The 22,473-nt window shown below is 36.2% G+C and overlaps 1 protein-coding gene across 3 annotated transcripts in view; it reads right to left on the bottom strand.

Annotated features, from left to right (window-relative positions):
• Positions 1–22,473, bottom strand: part of ZNF638 (zinc finger protein 638) — a 132,832-nt gene that overhangs the window by 65,502 nt on the left and 44,857 nt on the right. Inside the window, exon 1 of one of the 3 annotated variants that reach the window (XM_045828893.1) lies at positions 10,796–10,920. The exons of 1 other annotated variant lie outside the window; for it this stretch is intronic. The gene's annotated coding sequence lies outside the window, so the exon portion shown is untranslated. Of the gene's footprint in view, positions 1–10,795; positions 10,921–22,473 lie in introns of those variants that run through there. One more of the 3 variants, XM_045828894.1, reaches the window with a different exon arrangement.

Raw genomic sequence — 22,473 nt, 5'->3', positions numbered from 1 at the left:
GGAGGATATATATATATATATTCACTTGCTGTGGTCAGTAAGTTCTCAGAGGCTGTTTCTTTACCACCACAGATCTCTTTCCCCTTCTTTTCGATTTTAATGGAAAAGGATAAATTCAGAATCATTCATTCAATTTATTAAACACTTTTTGAGTTTAACAGTGATAGTCATGTTAGTCCCTGGAGTTTTAAAGCCAAACAAAACGTGATTCCTAAAGCCAAACTACAAGCAACCTAACAAGAAAAACAAAGTAAACCAACTGCAGTACAGTATGTCAGTATTAGTACCAGGCTTAAGTATCAGAAAAGAATTTATTTCTGGAAGAGATAATGAATGTTTCAGTTGAGTTTTGCAGGATGAGTTAACTTAAAAGTTTTGAGGAAACTGGAAGTGAGATTTCGGATAACAAAGTCTAACTAAACATGTATTTATCAACTTTTAGAAAATTTAGAATAGCATGGGTTAAAGCTTCTTCATTGAATACTGTATTGAGACAACTGTGAGGGAATGATTTTTTAAATTATAAACCGGTAAACTTATTAACTACATATTTCTGACAAGGCTACAAATTCTGGCCCAAGACAAAAAAAAATATATAGCTTCAATTAAAACATTAAAATCTTTGGTAACCTCAGGGACTATTAGATAAAATCATCTATGAACACAGAAAAAAATATTTGATAGGAACCTATCTCTTATGCCAATTATTAGCCAATTTATATGGACTTTTTAAATTTTCTGTAAAAACTCAAATTCCAACCCTCTGCTCTCTACACTAATTCCCTCAGTCAACAAGGTTCTAATCATTTTATTCTCCATTTCTAACTAATCATAAAATTGTATATATTCCTGTCAACATCTCTATTTTTTTTCCTTTCACTACCATACCGCCTTATTACAAGCTCTCATCATCACTCTACACCACAGCTAGCCTCCATCCCAATTCAGTCACTAACTAATATCCTATAAATGTTTCTTTTAATACCACTCCTCTACATGAAAACCTTCACCATTTCACTGCTGCCTGTAAGACAGTACCCAAACTCAACCTGTCATTCAGTATGGTAACCTGATCCCAACCTACTTTTTATACCTTATGAGCTACTAACACTTAAGACCTTCTGCTACACCTAAATTGGTCTATTCGCTGCTATCTCCTGACCACTTCCAACGCATTCTTACTTCCATACTTCATTCATACTCCGCAACCTAGAATACTGCCACTTCTCAGAATCAAAACCATTCCTCAAGATTTTTTCTAAGTACCACCCCAGAAGAATCTCTTTGAGTAACCCGAAAAGTCAGCTGCTTATAAAACAGTAATTTTGAAAGCAGTAATTCCTAATAATGTAACTGTTTTCAGGGGGAAAAAAGGGTTCAAAATGCAGAGATCAGAAAAAAGCAAGCTCCTCAAAAACTACACAATAGTATGCTCCAGTCTAGTTACCCATTTTCCTTAGCTATTATGAACTGAAAATCTAGTTATCCGCATAGATCTGTTAATAAGCTGGCATAAAAATCAAATGTTACAGACTCAAGTACTTAACATGTAAAATGACGAATTTGTGATTTTCTTTAAAATAATCTAGAAAAGAAAGGGTATATGTCTGAGTGAGGGATAGGGGCAGGTGGTGGGTAAGAAAGTTTGATGAAGCAAAATTGGGAAGCATTTGCTGTGGAAGCTGAATGACAATTTCATAAAGATTTATTACCTTTCCTCTCTACTTTTTTTTAGGTTTGAACATTTCCAAATAAGAAGCTGAAGTGCTTAAATATTCAATATGACATTATTAACAGATAACAAAAAAACAAACAAACAGGAGCATAAAATCAACACTTCATATTTCTCAATCTAACATTATCACACCAAGGTCTAAAAAAAGCCAAAATCATCTAACTCGTTATGATTAACAAGCAGTGTATAAAAAAACAAATGCAGATTTAAGTAAAAAATCTCATTTTAGTGCATTATTGCCTACATTGGTCCTTCCCACCTGTCTTAACTGACTTATCAGTTACTAAACACTTTCATATTTTACTTTTTCTGTTTCATCATACCTTTTTGGTGAACAAAACTAATCTGTGAAATGAGGAACATAAAATTAAGCAACAAGCTAAGGGTTCTTGATAAGGTATCTCTGATTAAGAATTAGGTTATACCACACCCAAGAAAATAAACCTCTGTCTTTTGAGAATGATCCTGATATAACCTAAAAACAATGTGATTAGAAAACAGTAACCAATAAGACAAAAGTAAACTTGGCATTAACACCTGGAAAACAAATGGACAAATAAAGAGCCATTCACTATAAAGCTTTTTTCATTTAACTCCAGAAGCTCTGGCCATAAAGAGCTTCATTTACATAGGGGAATTTATGGATGGTCAACTTATAAAATCATTAAACTAACTTGGAAAAATCTGCGTTGATATCTGAGTTCTTAATTATTAACTCCTTTGAATGCAATTAAATAGTACTATCCCTTTAAAATAAATTTTTATTTCTGGTAAGTAACGTATGTTTATTATAAAAAAACAATAAAAAGTAGCAACTGAAATCCTTACCAATAAAACTATCACCTACAGTAAAATATTTTGGCATTTCTTCTAGTTTTGTGTACATGCATGCATGTGCGGATGGTAAGGGAAGGAGGGTACACCAAACTTTATTGTATGAAATTAGAACTATACTATTTGCTATTTTCAATCAACATTCTATTTCCCTATATTTAATATTTTTCTAAACAGGACACTTAGTCACAAAACATTATAAACTCCTGAAAAAATTTATTATTTTGAAGAGTAACAATTAAAAACTCTTTTATATATCCTTTTAAGAATATACCACTCTGAAATAAGAAATATTCAATAAAATGTCAACCATAAAAGTTCTTTCCAAAGCACCTAACAGAAACTGAATTGCTGAGGCAGAATGAAATAAAAGGCTTCATGGACTAAAAAGATACCACCATTAGGTTCTAGAAGGTATTTCTGAGATACATAATCTCAAACTGTCTGTTATTTTGATGCAGTCTTTCAGGAAAAAAAAAGAGGAAACCTTAATTTTCTTTAAATATTGGTAAAGAAATCTGAAATCTGCCTTGGCTCGCGTGGCTCAGTGGGATGAGCACCAGACTGCGAAGCAAAGGGTCACCACCAGTTCAATTCCCAGTCAGGGCACATGCCTGGATTAGGGCTGCCTCCCCAGCTGAGGGTGTGCGAGAGGTGACCACACATTGACATTTCTCTCACTCTTTCTCCCTCCCTTCCCCTCTCTCCAAAAATAAAAAAGGAAAATCTTGAAAGAAATCTGAAATCTAAAAATCTAAAACTGTCATCGGCCAAGTCATAATAGCTCTATTAGATTTACAAAAAGATGTGTATCAAGTCCCATACTTGAACTGTATAGCACTTCATGGTTTAAAAATAATAAATAAGTAATAATAAGTAAACTTATTATCTCATCTGAGTCTTCCAAGTCTGTGAGCAAGAGAATCGCAGTTTACAAATTAAGTAAGGCCTTGGAACCAAGTGCTAAGATCACAACTAGAACCTTAACTCTCGGTGTTCTTTCCATGTTGTATTCTAGATATATAAAATTTAAACTTATTTTATAGCTTTGTTTTTCTAACTGTAAAAAAGTAACACATACTCATGACCACCACCACCACCCCAAAAGAAAGAAAAACCACCCTCATGACAAACAGAAAAGAATAAAAACAGTTTTTGTATAACCTTACCACAAAGGGAAACCTTTAACATTACAGTACTTTTCTAGGTAGATACCCACATACCTCCTTTAATACTGCTTTGTTAGGGACTATTTACCTCAGGACATAGAAATCCACGTTCACACTTAATGCAGGTATTACACTGGATTAATAATACAAGAGTAAATACATATCATTCGTGCTTTCCTTAGTTTTAACTGGCACTCAATATGCTAATAATTTCTTCTGGAATATGGGTAGATCTATCCAGCTAACTCTTTTCCACCATAAGTTTTGTAACCTCTGATCTCACGAAAGGCATACAAGTCATTAATTCTGAAGGTGCCATCAGGGTGGATAGAGAGTATCATGTTGTATGTTAAAATGCCAAAGTGTGGTACCTCAAGGAAATTGTGAAAGAAACAATAAGCAGAAAATTGGTAACATGAAGGATATCACAAACTTCACTGCTACCTGGAAGGACTGATAAACATGACTTCAGATAGGGAAAAAAAACGGAAGATCAACTTGCTGACAATAGGAACAAACCACCATGCGAACCATACATTAATAATCCCACAGCAATGATTTAAGTATATTCCTGGGAAAACAACTTTATGATAAACAGGATATGTGAGTATAATAAGAGGTGCTTTTTATATTTTAGGATCATGTCCACTGCATACATAATGGTATTCATAGTAACATAACATTGTACTCCTAGTAAATGATGCCCCAGATATGGGCACTGGTGGTCCTGCTTACTTTGCTACTCTCAACAAATATAATGCATTAGTCCAAGAGAAACCACCTGATCCAATTTGGGATAAAGAAATCTTTCCTGGGATTTTTTTTTTAAACCAGGAATGAGAAAAGTGATGGATGCTGATAAAACTCAAATGCTGTTGACAGCATTATTATTACTTTAGTGAGAAAGCACAAACACTGAAACAAATCACAGCCAGTATATAACAGAGGTAAGCAGGACCAAAAGGTAAATACAGTGTCAAAAACATTCACTACTCAGTTTCAATTGTGCCTGAGGCCTAACTGCATTCTTGCCCTCCCCACCATTTGGCTGTTCACTTCTTTCATGAACCACATGAGCCAAAAAATGTTCCCATCTGCCTAAAATAGGTTTCCAAAATCTTTAATTTAAGTATACCTAAACTATCTTACCAAATACCTAAAATGCCAAAATGCCTTAAAGTCTTTACAAAGTATAAAAAAACATATATGGTACCTTACTTTATTGTGTAAAAAATGAAAATAAGAAGCAAATATGTTTATGGTTATAAAAAGAAACAGAGGTAGGATAACACAGAAAACAATGAAGCTGGTTACCTGCAAGGGTGTCCAACCTTTTGGCATCTCTGGGTGACACTGGAAGAAGAGTTGTTGTCTTGGGCCACACATTAAATACATAAACACTAACGAAAAAAAAGCTCATAATGTTTTAAGTAAATTTACGATTTTGCATTTGGCTGCATTCAGAGCCATCCTGAGCCACATGCGGCCAGCAGGTTGGACAACCCTGCAAGAAGTTATAGGCTTAAAAGGAAATGGGAATGATATTTCATGAAGTTCATCTTATTACATAGTTTTGACTTTCAGAAGCATGTTAACAATTTACATTTTTAAAACAATAAAACAAGGATGGGAAGGGAAAAATATAAAATTAAAAGTAAGTGATTCAATCATTTTTCAAATGTATACTATAACCCACTGAAGGGGGAAAAAAAAACAATGCAAATTAGTTATGAACCCACTATTTGATTTATATACCCTCAGTTTTGGGGTAGCTAAAAAAAAAAGGAAAACTACAAATAAATTCTTATTCTTTTTAGTAGTTTCTTTTTGGGGGTTTGCTTTTTTGTAGCAGACTGGGTAAAGTAAGAACAAGTATTTTGATAGTGCTAGAAGCCAGGGTTTTCACTATGGAAGACAAAACATTTAAATACAACATGGAAGGACTGGATAGTAACAAATTACAAACCACTGAAAAAACCAGGAGTTCATAACTACATACCAATAGAACTATGTAAATGTAGAGGGACTGCTTTGGTGGAGAATCATTATTTTTGTAACCATCGTATGAAAGACTGGTTCAGGCAAGAGTCATCTGTGCGTGTTAAATCCTAAAATGTCTCTCTACATGCCAATGTGTGGGGAAATCAAACATTTTGACCAAATATGTGACCAAATATATCACCCAAGATGGGCAGATGGCCACCATGCACCTCCAGATCTGATACAGTGGGGACACAGCATCACTTAGATGCTTTTTTTGGCCAAGCATTCATAATCTGAATCAAATTAAGAAGAAACATCAGAAAAATCCAAAATGAGAAATGTTCTATTTTTTTAAAAAAGTAGATTGTATTCTCCAAAAATGTTAATTTCACAAAGATAAAGAAAGTTATGGAAATGTTCTAGAGTAAAGACCAAAGTGACTGGACAACCAAATGGCATTTCTAATCCTATAAGGAAGAGGAGTGGGGCAGAACATTATAAGGTCAATCAACAAAATCAGAATGTGGTAATCGAAGATTTTTATCAGTGTTAAATGTACTGAGTTGGTAACTATACTGTGACAATGAAAGAAAATACCCTATTCTTATAAAATAAACAAAGGTAAAAAAGCATGCAATGGAGGCAACTTATGCTCAAATAGTTTGGGGGGTGGAATAGTTGTGTGAGAATGTGTGTAGGAGGACAGAGAAGAAAGAGGGAGAGACAGGGAATTCCTGTCAGCCAGGGCTTTATTCATTCAAAAATAGTTAATGACTCAAAGTATGTCCAACGCTGGAATATCTAACTTAGTTACAAATCATATACTAAGTCAAAAAAGGACTAGACTACAAGGAAGTATGGCAAAAAACCTGCAACATGATAAAGAACATCAGCACTAAGCAAATGCCTGGATCTGGCCCTTCTTTCTCTGCATCATGCTCACTCCCTAACTACTACTGGCTGTTAGTCAGCCCATTATGCAATGCATAATAATCTAATCTTTGGGGAAATTTCCACTGATCTGAAGACACCCACCCTGTAGGAGGGTTGCCACTAAATTACTTCATGCAAAATTGGTTAACTCCCACAAATATTTAATACTAATGTAGCATAGTGTTTTTTAAGAACTTGACCCTAGATTCAGTGTTTTAATTCTGGCCCTGCTGCTTGCTGAAAATGTCACCCCACACAAGTTAGTTAGCCCCGGACTCAATTTGATCATGTGAAAAATGGAAATAAAAACAATACCCACTTAAGAATGTTATATGAAAATAATTAAAATTATACCTCCTGACATGCCATAGGTGCTCAAAAAATGTTAGACAGTAAAAAATAGGTATTTAAGAAGCAGGTATTTGCTCCTTAAAAATACCCACTTAAGAATGTTATACGAAAATAATTAAAATTATACCTCCTGACATGCCATAGGTGCTCAAAAAATGTTAGACAGTAAAAAATAGGTATTTAAGAAGCAGGTAGGTATTTTCTCCTTTTATTGACTTGGATAATTTCTGAAATTTTCAATATGGTAGTTGAAACAAATTAATATATGTATACATGTGTATAGTGTATGAAATACACTGGGCCAATTTGACCACCGACTAAATATATAATATATAACATTAAGGAATTATTATTTTAGGTGTGTCAAGTATGTTTTCCTCTAAATATTTAGAAGGAAACTTTTAAACTATAAACTGATGAATGATATGGGATTTGCTTTAAAAAAATAGGGTGGAGGGTAGAGACAAGATTGAGCATTAGCTTGTAATTGTCAAAGCTGATGATAGGTACATGGGTAGGGAATCATTGTATTATATTCTCTGCTTTTGTATTACGTTTAAAAATAAAATGTTTTTTAAAGAAGTAAAGAAATTAAAAATAACAGCAACATTCGCTCACTGGTAGGAACAATAGGGAAATCAGTTTAAAATTTAATAAAAGGAAGACTGCAGAAAAAAGTATGAAATCTTTAAAAAGACTGGAACAATAAAAACATTTTGGTGTTTAAGGGATTCAAAAGTTGAAAAACAACCTAAAATATACCCCAATGTAAACACTAAGAAAACACCAAAATGTGTACCTTAAAACTTTTTCTTTCAAAGCAAAACTTTTCTTACTTTTTTAAAAAAATAAAATCCTCACCCAAGGAAGGGAGAGAGGGAGAAAAGGGGGCGGGGGAGTAGGGAGAAAGGGAAGAGAGAGAAACATCAATGTGAGAAACATTAACTGGCCGCCTCTGGAACATGCCCCAATGGGGGATCAAAACCACAACCTAGGTATGTGCCTTGACCAAGGATCAAACCCACAACTTTTTGGGTACACAAGGATGCTCCAATCAACGGAGCCAACTGGCCAGGGCAAGACCCTCACTTATCATTAGAGCTACGTTTTGTTTCTACACTTCACCTTTTCCTTACCCTCTTCTTTTTTGTTACTCTTTTTATCTTCCATTTATCTACTTTCCTTTCATTTTAATATTCAACCACAAATAGACTACAGTAAATAAAATTGGAGCAATGAGATAATTGGTAAAGATGGATACAAAAGGGGCTTACTAGCATTCCACAAATATAATTAGTTTCAGTTTTGGAAACATTTAACCACATTTCAACACTCAACAGCTCCTGTTTCTACATAAAACAGCCCAAATTATGTTACTGGGTACCTATACTGGAAATACTGTTTCTTAGTATATACAGCATTTTATTAAGATTTTGGAAAGATTTATCCAAACCCTGACCAGTAAATATTTAGCTATAGTAGAATCTGGACTCCAAGAGTCTGTCCTGTTCTCTTATCCTAGCTCTGACAACTACCAGCTGAGTTCATTCCCTCTAAGTGTGAGCATCTAACACTTTACCAGGCAGGCACTGTGACAGATACGAAAGTGAACATAATCATATAAATAAATGGTTACGATATGTTTTGGTAAGTGCTACAAAATAGGCATATATAAAGTTTATAGATGCACAAAATATTTTCATGAAATATTAGGTAATCTTTCAGCTCCAAAATTTTATCAATTTAATCCAAATTCCTTTAAGCCCCTTCCTTTTCATTGTAAGAGAGTATCCACAGGTTGTAATAAAAGTAACAGCTGATATTTATTAAGCACCTAATATGTGTCAAGACATAGCTTTCCACATACTATCTCACTCAATCCTCACAACATTCCCAAGCAGGTATTATCACCATTTTACAATTAAGAAAAACAAGTTCAGAAGGACTAAAATAACTTACCCCAAACCTCACACAGTAAGAGGGAAAAACAAGGATTCCAGTCCAGATCTTCTGATTCCAAAGCCTATTCTCTTTCCACTAAACTATTTCCCTCATTTTCTTTCACTACATGAAAACAAAATTTCCAGAAATCACCTTCTTAAAAGCACCCAAGAGAAAAATCTTCAAGACAGCCATGAAATAAGTAATCACTAACCACAGGAGCATTTTTTTAAACCACAGCATCTGCTATATACACCTTCCATAATGAAAGCTTACATGCGAGAGATTACAAAACTAAAATATAACCAACACTCAAGGTAACAAACATGTTGACATTAACTAATAAAAATGAGTGAGATTCTAATAAAATAAAAATAAAATGAGATTTTTGTCATTTTTTTCAACTGTTTTATCGTTGAAAGATAAATCTGCTTCAACACAACCAAAGAGGGAATAGCCCAGCATAATTTAGTGTATTAACATATTGACTCCACATAAGAATTTAAAAATGCCTATTACAGTGTATGCTAATACAAAATGTGTAATGAAACGCTGTCGAATTTTTAAAAAATGCTACATAAGCCCACTAAGTCTAGAATACCTAAACATCAACAAAATTTAAAGTTATGTTGAATAAAAATTATGCGTTTATTTTTTCGTATGAACTTCATTAAATTCATCTTTTCTGTAAATCTTTTCCGTTATCAATTTTAACTGCAAATATGAACCAGCAAACATCCCTGAAAAATAACTCTTTACATAAAATGAAGAAAAAAACAAAGACAAATTTTTGTACATAATTCCGCAGCTCATTAGCAAAAGAATTTGAATGAAGTCGTTGGATCCTGGTAACAAGTTTTTCTTCAGAACTCCTTCAAATAAAAACAGTATTCCCCCCCAAATTTCTCCTAAAAGTAAAATTTAAGACTAACAAAAATTAGCTCGAGGCACCCTTCATTATCTAGTTCCACTAAAGATCTTGCAGGAATGTGTCTCCTTTATTCGCATTTACCTCAAACAACATGAGATCTGAGTCAAATGTCCTCAAGGATTCGTGTTTGTGGTATACACCCTCCCCCCATCTTTAAAAGAACGGGGCCCAGGCTAGAAATCGGTCAAAAACACATCTCAAACGATCCGTATCCAAGACCCCTCTGAGAGACTGGGAAATAAACACCAGGGCCATTTGTGAGCCCTCCACGTCCCTCACTGAGGTGACAATTTTTTGCATACTCGCACAAGGCAGGCGGAAGAAACACGGATCAGCAAAAGCCGCTGAATCGTAGCATTCCCCCTTCATCGTGAGTCCCCCCTGCCCCAGCCCCAGCCCCAAACACGCTCTTCTCTCCTCGTTTCTTGCACAATGTCGCTAACCACAGGGCTCAGCTCAAGCTCCACCGCCTCTTTAAGGCCCAATGGGAATGGTTACTCCTGGGCCGGGCTCCCTCACCACCGCTGGCTCTGGCTGTCAGGCCTGGCGCCTATGGGGAAGGGGCCGCCAATGTCTTTGCCAAAGGGTTGTTTCTTGTTCCTCGGCCCAGTGCAACGGCGTCAGGCGACTCTTTCTGAAGCACCGTCCTAGCACGGGTGCCCGACCCGGCCATCCCGGGCAGTGAGGTGAGCAGACGAGGTAGCAGAGAAGCTAAGCTTCGCTCCCCTTCTCTTCCCTTCCCATCCCGGGGGTCCCCCCAACCTCCTCCCGCCCCCGCGGTCTGCCAGCCGCCATTTTGTGCGCAGCCGCTGCGACACATACAATAGTCGGCCCGGATCTTATACGAAAGGCTCAGGACCCCAATGCTATGGGCTCCTGCCTTCCAGCCCCCTACTCCCCAAGAAGCCGCGGTCCTACCTATGCCTACCCGACTAACAGCCGGATCCCATTTGCGCCCCACACAGTTTAGCGCTGAGCCTCCAGTCTCGACATCGAAGAAGCCACCACCTCCAGAGAGCTGCACGCATGCGCGCCTATCGAGCCTGTGCGATTTCTTCTCAGCTCCCGGCGCCTGCGTACCACCGGCACCGGGCTCGCCCGGAGGCACGGAAAAAGGGGCCAGAGAAGCTTGGTTCCGGAAGGGGTCGCTCTTGCACCTACACGGGCATCTTGGAAAACTCAAGCACCACGCAGTATCAATACCGGTCCTATTCAAATCCTGCGCATCGCTAATCTGTATTGTCTCACCTCCTCCGTGATCTTCCCCGATCATTTTTGCCTTCATTAATACATTAAATTAGGTATATTCATCTGGCACTTGATATCATAATGCTTTGCATGGTTAAGATTTTACTTACCTTTATCCTCTTGCCTTGAATTTTTTCCAATCCCTACAGCAATCATGTAGTCATATATATGGATATATATGTGTATATATGTATGTCTATATATCACATATGATCTAAGACAGATATATGTCTATATGACATATATCATAGCGACTCGAAATGTCAGAAGTGAGAATTAAATTTCAATTAAAATGTTGAATTGGTCCTGGCCGGATACTCAGCTGGTTAGAGCGTTGTTCCAATATGCCAAGGTTGCGGTTAGATGCTGGTCAGGGCACACAGTAGAGTCAACCAATGAATGCATGAGTAAGTGGAACAACAAAATCTCTCTCTCAAATTAATAAATTTTAAAAAACATGAGTTAAAAGCTTAACACCCAAAATCCTTTCATATACCATTTCATAATGAAAACGTGTGGTATTTTTAACCCTCATTTGACCAATGAAAAACCTTGGTTTGAGAGAACTTGAGTAACTTCTCAAGGTTACTCTACCTACTACAACATAAAAACTCAATCACTGGGAAAAATCTGGGAAAGTTCATACATCCTGCCTTACTGATACCAAAGAAACCATATCACCTACCCTGAGTCGCATGCATGTTTTACCTCGCACCCAAGCTGATGTATTTGTTTTATTCACATTAGAAAAGTCAGGAAGAAACGTCTTTTATAAAATATATCTTATCAGATTTTCTTTTCAAACTAAAAATCCTGCCTAAGGCAACAAGCCAAACAACAACAAAGAAATGACCAACAAGCTCTCCTCAAACTCCAAATAACCAATGTTAAAGTTTGATGTGTTTCCATCCATACATTATAGTCATGCATGTATACACAAATGTTATCGACATGTATTGGGAAATATTCTTTATTCTTTTTGCCAAAAATTTACATATTAGCCAGGCATTTTCCCACATAAACTATATATAATCCTCTCTCTTTTTAAATTATGGCATAATATTCATTGTATACCTCTATCATGAATTATTCAACCTGTTATTAAACACTGAAGTCATTTTGAGTCTTTTTTATACTGCAAATATTGCTATATACAAACAGCCTTGTGAACTGATATTTTTGTTTCTTAAGGCTAGAATCCCAGTAGTGAAACTGTTTGCTAGAAGACATATATATGTATATAATTTTAATAGATACTGTTAGAATGGTTTCCAAAGAGTTTATACTATACAAATTCCCACTTCCACTATACACATAGGAAAATGACCATTTCTCCACAACCTCGCTTTTTTCTCTGAACTCTGAAATAACTGAAATATCATTGGACTTGTCAGTTGTTTAGTTTGCTATAGAATCCACCTCTGAAATATCTCTTCTGGTGCTTTTTCTAGGGGCTGCTCTTGAACAACTTTGTCTAGATATTTTATGATATCTAATTTGATTAGAATTTCTCTTTCTCCTCCACAATCATTTTTGTAATTTATATTCTTCTTAAAAAGCATCCACGTCATTTAGATTTTCAAATTCATTTCCCTAGAGTTAGATACAGTAACCTCTTAAATTCCTTTCATTTATGTTGCCCCCTTACAAAGTGTTCTTTATTTCTATGGCACTTATCACCTTACATTATGATTTATTTCGTATTGTTTCCTATCTATCACTCTCCACCAGCATATGAGTTCTAGTATTTCTGTTTTCTTCACTGCTTTATTTCCAATACCTAGAATGATACTTGGCACACAGTAAAAATTCAGCATTTACTTAATGAATGAATCAATGGGCCTGATGGATAAAAAATTTTGTGTGTGTGCATGTGTGTGTGTTGTTGAGCATCCTTTTACTCTTTTTTCTGAGCATCCTTTCAGATCTACTAGCCATGTGCATTTCCTCCTTAAAAAAAAAAAAAACCCTTTTAGCCCTGGCTGGCGTAGCTCAGTGGATTGAGCGCGGGCTGCAAACCAAAGTGTCGCAGGTTCGATTCCCAGTCAGGGTACATGCCTGGGTTGCAGGCCATGACCCCCAGCAACCGCACATTGATGTTTCTCTCTCTCCCTCTTTCTCCCTTCCTTCCCTCTCTAAAAAATAAATAAATAAAATCTTTTAAAAAAACCTTTTAATATTTCTTGCTCATATTTCTAAGGAGCTGGTTGTCTCTTTTTTTTAATAAGGAGATAGTTCTTAGTATATAGGAAAATTAATTTTGTCAAATATGTTGCAATTGATTTCTCCCATTAATATTTTGTCTCTGTCTCAACTTCTGGCCAAGATGGAGGTGTAGGTAAACACACTGTGCCTCCTAGCACAACCAAAATAAAGACAACAACAATTTAGAAACAAAATAACAACCAGAACTGACACAAAATTGAACTGTATGGAAGTCAGACAACCAAGGAGTTAAAATAAACATATTTATCCAGATCAGTATGAAGGGCGGAGTTGGGCAGCTGGGCAGAGAGGGGTCACAGCACAAAAATTGATGGCACCCGGCACGTAAGGCATCCCAGGCATGCAAGACCACAGCGGAAGGACCCTGGGCACGCAGGCGGCAGCTGGCAGACCCTGGGCACAGGGTGGCAACAGGCAGACCCAGCGAGGTGGTGATTTTGAAGCAAGGCACTGCGAGCGAGGCAGCTGGCTGACCGGGTGGTCCCACATTTGCACACAGATAAACCAGGTGAAACTGAGGAGCAAGACAGACGGCACAAACCAGGGTCCCAATGCTGGGAAATAGAGTCTCAGGGCACTGATTGAAAACACCTGTGGGGGTTGAGGTGCAGCGAGAGAGTCCCAGGCTCACAGGAGAGTTCGTTGGAGAGACCCACGGGGTCCTAGAATGTACACAAACCCACCCATCCAGGAATCAGCACCAGAAGTGCCCAGTTTGCTTAGGGGAAGCGGCAGAAGGGACTGAAATCCAACAGAGAGTGGAGCAAGCACCATTGTTCCCTTTGGACCCCACAACCACATACAGCATCACAACCCAGCGAGTGTGTTGCCCTGCCCTGGTGAACACCTAAGGCTCTGCCCCTCATACATAACAGGCACGACAAAACAAAACAAAAATGGCCCAAATGGAAGAACAGATCAAAGCTCCACAGCAAATACAACTAAGCAACCAAGAGATAGCCAATCTATTAGATGCACAGTTCAAAGCACTGGTGATCAGGATGCTCACAGAATTGGTTGAATTTGGTCGCAAATTAGATGAAAAAATGAAGGGTATACTAAGTGAAATGAAGGAAAATGCACAAGGAACCAATAGTGATGGGAAGAAAACTGGGACTCAAATCCATGAAGTGGACCAGAAGGAAGAAAGAAATAACCAAACAGGAAAGAAGGAAGAAATAAGAATTCAAAAAAATGAGGAGAGGTTTAGGAATCTCCAGGACATCTTTAAACATTCCAACATCCAAATCATAGGGGTACCAGAAGGGGAAGAGGAAGAGCAACAAGTGGAAACGTTATTTGAGCAAATAATAAAGGAGAACTTCCCCAATCTGGCAAAGGAAATAGACTTCCAGGAAGTCCAGGAAGCTCAGAGAGTCCCAAAGAAGTTGGACCCAAGGAAGAATACACCAAGGCACATCATAATTACATTAGCCAAAGTAAAAGTGAAGGAGCGAATCCTAGAAGCAGCAAGAGATAAGGGGACAGTCACCTACAAAGGAGTTCCCAACAGACTGTCAGCTGATTTCTCAAAAGAGACCTTGTAGGCAAGAAGGAACTGGAAAGAAATATTCCAAGTCATGAAAGGGAAGGCCTACATTCAAGATTGCTCTATCCAGCAAAGCTTTCATTTAGAATGGAAGGGCAGATAAAGTGCTTCTCAGATAAGGTCAAGTTAAAGGAGTTCATCATCACCAAGCCCTTATTTTATGAAATGTTAAAGGGCCTTATCTAAAAAAAAGAAGATAAAAAACATGCATAGTAAAATGACAGCAAACTCACAATTATTAACAGCCACACCTAAAACTAAAACAAAAACAAACTAAGCAAACAGCTAGAACTGTAACAGCACCACAGAAATGGAGATCCCATGGAGGGTTAGCAATAGGGGAGTGGGAGGAGGAGAGAGGGGGAAAAGGTACAGAGAATAAATAGCATAGATGGTAGGTAGAAAATAGACAGGGGGCAGGAAAGAATAATATGGAATATGTAGAAGCTAAAGAACTTATGACACATGGACATGAACTAAAGAGGGGGAATGTGGGTGGGAGAGGGTGTGCAGGGTGGAGGGGAATGAAAGGGGGGTAATGGGACAACTGTAACAACATAATCAATAAAATATATTTTAAAAATATTTTGTCTCTGTCTTTTGTTATTATAAAATTTAAATATAATCAAATGTAATCAATCTTTTCATGACTTCTGAGTGTTCTTTTTGGCTAAGAAACCCTGCTCCACACCCACAAGCATACGTACCCAGAAGTTATACAAAAATTCTCCTAAGCTTTTTATTTATTTTATTTTATTTTTTTAATAAGTAAAATCTTTTTTTTAGATTTTACTTATTTATTTTTGGAGAGGGGAGGGAGGGAGATAGAAAGAGAGAGAGAGAAACATCAATGTGTGGTTGCTGGGGGTTATGGCCTGCAACCCAGTAATGTACCCTGGCGGGGAATTGGACCTGCGACACTTTGGTTCGCAAGCCTGAGCTCAATCCACTGAGCTATGCCAGCCAGGGCGTTCTCCTAAGCTTTTTAAATTTTTGTTTGCAACTTCACAATTTTCTTTTTATAGTTAGATGTTTAATCTAAAATTTATCATTTTTGTTATATGAAGCAGAGTTCTAACTTTATTTTCTGAATGGATTCTAAAGTTCTAAGAGTATACAGTTAACCCTAGAGCAACAACTAAGAAAATAATTTTTAAAAAATCAATGGGAAAAATATATGGGAAAATCATTAAAAGAACTAAGATGATACACTATGAAAGTATTCACAAAGCAAAAGAAACCAGTAAATGATGAATTGAGGGGGAAGTCATGGGGTGAATGTAAAATGAAAAGTAAAATGGCAGGCCCATCAATAACACTAAATGAGAAGAGGTTAAAGTATCTCATCAAAAGGCAGAGATTGTCAGGTTCAATGAAAACATAAAAACATACATCCAACTATATGTTGTTGACAAGACACATACTTTAGACTCTGGGATACAAACAGATTGATAGTAGAAGACTGGAAACACATATGTCAAGCAACTGCAATAATATAAAGCTAAATGACATATTTTACACTCCTTGTTATATATTCCTTTCTGTAAAAAGAGTTAAATTCATACCTCTGTAGAGAAGACCTTGGTCTGTCTTAGGTATTACGTATTTTTTGTTGGGAGATGATCCCTTTTAAACCATTAAGCAATAGATTGGGCCAGAAAATTCCTCTCCTCTCCTCTCCTCTTCTAATTCTTTATAAACTACACCTCTATAAGCAACAACCATGTTCTTCTATCCTGCTTACACTTCCAACACACATCTTGACTCTTTCAAAAGACCTGAAGTAAATAAAATATTTAAAAAATAAATTTGAAGTAGCTATATCAATATTAGACAAGACTGACTTTATAGCAATTCAGTGTCAATAATATACACAAAAATCAAGAATAAGAGAGGAACCCCCCAAAAGCAACCATCAGGGTAAATATAATGCCCTATTCTCCACTGTAGTTCCTTAAGTATATCTGATGTATGAACACAAAAATTACTGTCTTCTGGGAGTTCTGACACAATTAGATGTATATAAGTCAAAAATAACACATAGAGGGAAGAAACATAGACCTACATGTGGAATGTTGCTACATTCCAGTTAAAGGGATAAAATACTAATTGTAAGTAGACTCTGAACAGCTTAGTATGCATTTTTTAATTCCTAGAAAAAAAATTATAAAAAAGGAAATAGACACTATATAAACTGATACACTCAAAATCACACTAAAAAATTAGAAGAAAATACTAAAAATGGTCAACTATTTCAAAAGGTAAAAAAAGTGAAACAGGAGTCAAAAATAGAAGGGACAATAAAATAATAAAATAATACTCCTAAATCCAAACATATTAATACTTACATTAAATATAAATAGTCTAATCAAACCAACTAAAGGCACAGATTATCAAAACGGATAAAACCCAGTTCTCCCTGCCACCGTTTATCCACAAGGAATACGTTCTAAGATCCCCGTGGATGCCTGAAACCACAGACAACACTGAAACCTATATATACTGTTTTTCCCTATACATACATACATATGATAAAGTATAATTTATAAATTAGACCAATAAGAGATTAACAACAGTAACACAATAAAATAGAACAATTATAGCAATGTACTATAATAAAATTATGTGAAGATGCTCTTTCTCTCAAAATTTCTGATTGTACTGCACTACTTTCTTACGATGACATGACATGATCAATGTCTACGTGAGGAGATAAAGTGAGGTAAAAACATAGGCCCTGTGACTAACATTAGGCTATTGTGAGGGTTACTGAACACAAGTACTGTGATTCCACGACAGTTGATTTGATGTCAGAGACAGCTACTAAGTAACTAACTGGGGATAGCAAGGATATACTACACAAAGGGCTGTTTCATGCCCCAAGAGGGACAGACCGATGGCACAAGACTTTATCAAACTACCAGAACTCTGCTCAGTTTAAAACTTATTACTTGTTTAGTTCCGAAATTTTCCATTTAAAAGTTTTGGATCATGGCTGACTGCAGCTAACTGAATCTGTGGAAAGCAAAACAGCAGATAAGGGGGGACTACTATATATATTGTCTACAAAGGATTTACTTCAAATATAATCACATAGGTAAGTTAAGAATAAAAGAATACAAAGATATACCACGTAAATGACAATTAAGAAAAGCAAAGTGGCTGTACTGATATTGAACAAAGTAATCGTCAAGCCAAACAAAATTAGAATGCAAAAAAAGAAGGACATTTCATATTATTAAAAGGGTCTAGTCAACAAGAAGACATAAAAACCCTATATGTGTATGCACCTAAGAGAGCTTAAAAATACACGAAGCCTTAACAACTGAAGACTTCAAAACTCCTTTCTCAGCAATAGATAAAATTAGTGTACAGTTGCCCTGGCTAATGCGGCTCAGTGGATTGAGTGCCAGCCTCAATCCAAAGGTTGCTGGTTTGGTTCCCAGTCAGGGCACATGCCTGGGTTGCTTGCCAGGTCCCCAGCTGGAGGTGCACGAGAGGCAACCACACATTGATATTCTCTCCCTCTCTTTCTTCCTCTCTTCTCCTCCCTCTAGAAATAAATAAATAAAATCTTTTTAAAAACAGAAACATGATCTACTGCCTTATTTAAAAAAAAAATAGCAGACGGAAAAACAGCAAAAATAAAGAAGAACTGAATAACATTATTAACCAACTGGATCTAGTTGTCATTTATAGAACATGATACACAATAACACAAGAACGTAGATGCTTTTCAGGTGCATGAGGATCATTCACAAGATAGGCCATATCCTCGATCATAAAACAAATTAACAAAGGTAAAATAATTAAAATCACACTAAGAATGTTCTCAGATCATAATGGAGTTAAACTAGAAATCAATAATGGAGAAGTAACAAAATCTCCAAATACCGGGAATTAAAACATATACTTCTAAGTAATCCACAAATCTAAGAAAATGTCTCAAAAGAAATATATTTTGAACAGAATGAAAATAAAAATACATCCTATCAAAATTCAGAGGGAATTTTTTTAGCATTAAGAGCTTATATTAGAAGAAGAAAGGTATCAAATCAATAATCTAATAAACTTCCTCCTTAACAAACTAAAACAAAAGAAAAGCAAAATAAATCCAAACCTTTTGGCATCTCTGGAGCACACTGGAAAAAGAAAAGTTGTCTTGGGCCACACATTAAATCATTGTGAAATGTTGCCCTGTCTGGTGTGGCTCAGTGGATTGAACACCAATCTGTGAACCAAAATGATGCTGGTTCAATTCCCAGTTAGGGCACATGCCTGGTTTGCAGGCCAGGTCCCCAGTTGGAGGCATGTAAGAGGCAACAGATCAATGTATCTCTCACACATTGATGTTTCTCTCCTCTCTTTCTCCCTCCCTTCCCCTCTGTCTAAAAGTAATAAATAGAACCATTTAAAAAAAAACATTGTGAGACATAATTACATAAAAAATCTCATAATGTTTTAAGTAAATTTACAATTTTGTGTTGGGCTGCATTCACAGCCATTCTGGGATGCATGTGGCCCGTGGGCTGCAGGTTGGACACCCCTGATAGTAGAAGGAAGGAAATGATAAAAATAAGAGCAGAAATCAATGGAATAGAAAATGAGAAAACAATAGAGCAATCAGTGAAAATCAGTGGTTCTTTGGGAAGATCAGTATAATTCATAATCTCTAGTGAGATTGGCCAGTAAAAAAAAAGAATGAAATGATCAATATCAGATATGAAAGAGGTGACATGAGGCAAATATTGAAAAGAACAAATAAAGGAATATCATAAGCAATTTTATGTCAATAAATTCTACAATTTTCATGAAAGAGACCAATTCTTTGAAAATGTGAACTACCAAAACTAACCCAATATGGAATGGGTGACATAATAGTCTTGCAACTGTGAAATAAATTGAATTTGTAGTTAAAAACGTTCTAAGAAAAAAAATTCCAGGCCCAGATGGTTACAAAGGTAAATTCTACCCATCATTAAAAAGGAAAAAAAATAACATTAATTCTACCCAATCTCTTCTAGAAAATAGAAGATGAAGGAATACCCCCAAATGAATCATAAATTTAAATGTAGAGAATACAAACATAATTTTTTAGAAGAAAATATAGTGGAAAATCTTCATGACCTGAGGACAGATGAATAAGAATTCATGACATGATAGACATGATACCAAAACCATAATCTAAAAAGAAAAAAGATGTGATTAATTGAATTTTTCCAAAATTAAGTTTTGTTCTTTAAAAGACACCCTTAAGAAGGTATAAAGACAAGCTACCAACTAGGAGAAAATATGTATGAATCACATATTTGACAAAGGACTTGTACCAAGAATAGGAAAAGAACTCTTAAAACTAAAGACTAAGAAAACAATCCACTTAAAATATAGACAAAGGACTTGAACAGACATTTCACTAAAAAGGGCATGAAAAAAATGTTCAACATCATTAGCAACTAGGGAATGCAAATTAAAACCACAGTGAGATACTATCACACACATAGGAATGGCTAAAACTTGACAATACCGAGTGCTTATGAGTGCTTATAGGAAATGGAGCATACAGCACTCTCAGATATTGCTGGTGGGAATGCAAAACAGAAGACACTCTAGAAAATGATTTGGCATTTCCTTATAAAGTTAAACACACATTTATTGTAAGTCTTCCCTTACATGTGGTTTAACTTTCTATGGTTTCCCTTACCCACAGTCAACCCTGGTCCAAAAATATTAAATTTAAAAAATTCCAGAAATAAACAATTCATAAGTGTTACATTGCATGCCATTCTGAGTAGCATGATGAAATGCCATCTGGGACCATTCTGCTTGGGATGTGAAACATCCCTTTGTCTAGTGTATCCATCTGTACACACTGCTGGCCATTTGGTCACTTAGTAGCCATTGGTTATTTGATCGATTGTCATGGTAGCACAGTGCTTATGTCCCATTTTCTGTTATTTTACTTAATAATGGCCCCACAGTGCAGGAATAGTGATGCTGGCAATTTGAATATGCCAAAGAGAAGCCATTATATTATTTCTGTACGTGAAAAGGTGAGTACAGTATAATAAGATACTTTGAGAGAGATGTTGACAAAATTCATATTTCTTTTAATACAGTATATTGTTATAATTGTTTTATTATATTAGTTATTGTTAATTTCTTACTGTCTTACTTATAAATTAAACTTTATCATATCTATGTACATATAGGAAAAAACAGTATATGTGAGGGAGGACCCAAAAATGCTGCAATTTATTTATAAAAAATCATGCATTTATCTTTACATGTTTAAATGTCAGTCACCTTCACCCAAAGCAGCTGAACAAAGATAGATATTAGCAAGCAGGTTATAGACGTATAAATGCAAATAGCCCATAAAGAAAAGATGTTCAAATTTATTAGTAATCAAAGGATTGTGAATTAAAACAGCATCAGATATTGTTCACTTACCAGGTTGGCAAAAATGAGAAAGACTGACGACAGTATTATTGGTGGTGAGGATGTGCAAGACTACACAGTCTCATATGCTGGTGAGTATGTAAACTAGTAGAGCTTTTTTTTTAGAGGGCATTCTGATCGCATCTTAAAGAATATGCAGATATCCTTTAAACCAGATAGTATAATTCATTTATGCAATTCCAATACATAGTACCTGGTATATAAGAAGTCAATAAGGGTACTAAAAGGATGGAAGAAGAAGGCATACAGAGTAGATACATATTAGTGAAAGTCGAGCTTATCAGGCAAGGATTCCTGAAAGAGAGGAAAGTTTGAGATGAACTTGCAAGGATGTCTAAGGTTTTCATCAGTGAAGGAAAAAAGGAAAAGATACTCTAGGACAAAGAAGACCTGAAACATAATATGGCTCAACAAACAGTATGATAAATGGGCATCAGACAGGCTTCAATGAAAGAGAAAAGTAGGAAGTTGGAGAGCAAGAAATGAAAACTTCACATGGTGAGGTCTACCTCCCCCTTTAGGGCCCAAATTAGATTCCATCTCACCTAAGAAATGCCACCCCCATACCCAGAATTAATTGTTAGTTCCATTGCACTTCCACACTTTGTGCAAAGCACATTGCACTTTCCCCGAAGGAAACCATTTTTTAGTGGTTCTCAAGCTTTATTCTGCATCTAATCACCTGAAGGGTTTATTAAGACACACTGCTGGCCCCACCCCCAGAGTGTCCGATTCAGTAAGGCTGGGGACCACAATTTATGATTTACTACTAGAGTAGTAAGTCACTGCCTCCTTTGAATTACTAAAATTCTATTATAGTGAACAGCTGTTATTTTTGTCTTTCCAGCATTCATCTTCCCTTCTTCTAGTAACTAAACCCTAGTCTAGAGGGGAACCACTTGTAAGTAGTTTAGGTGTGGCTGATCTGTTTTTCCTGACCATAGTAGACACATGATCCAGACCTGGCCAATCAAAATATGCCATTCCCATGGCCACAGTAATTGATTCAGTAATAGAATGTGGCCAAATAGAATCTTCTGTGGAATTTTTCTTCCAGAGTTATCAGTGATGCTGTTCTCTTCTACCGAAATTGCTAAGCTTGATAAGAGGCGAG

Source organism: Phyllostomus hastatus, unplaced genomic scaffold (genome assembly GCF_019186645.2).
Source record: "Phyllostomus hastatus isolate PE091 unplaced genomic scaffold, TTU_PhHast_1.1 phas_scaffold_78, whole genome shotgun sequence".
In the NCBI taxonomy this organism is placed as follows: Eukaryota; Metazoa; Chordata; class Mammalia; order Chiroptera; family Phyllostomidae; genus Phyllostomus; species Phyllostomus hastatus.
Note: the sequence above shows the minus strand (reverse complement) of the source record. Positions and strands in the feature narration are given on the sequence as shown.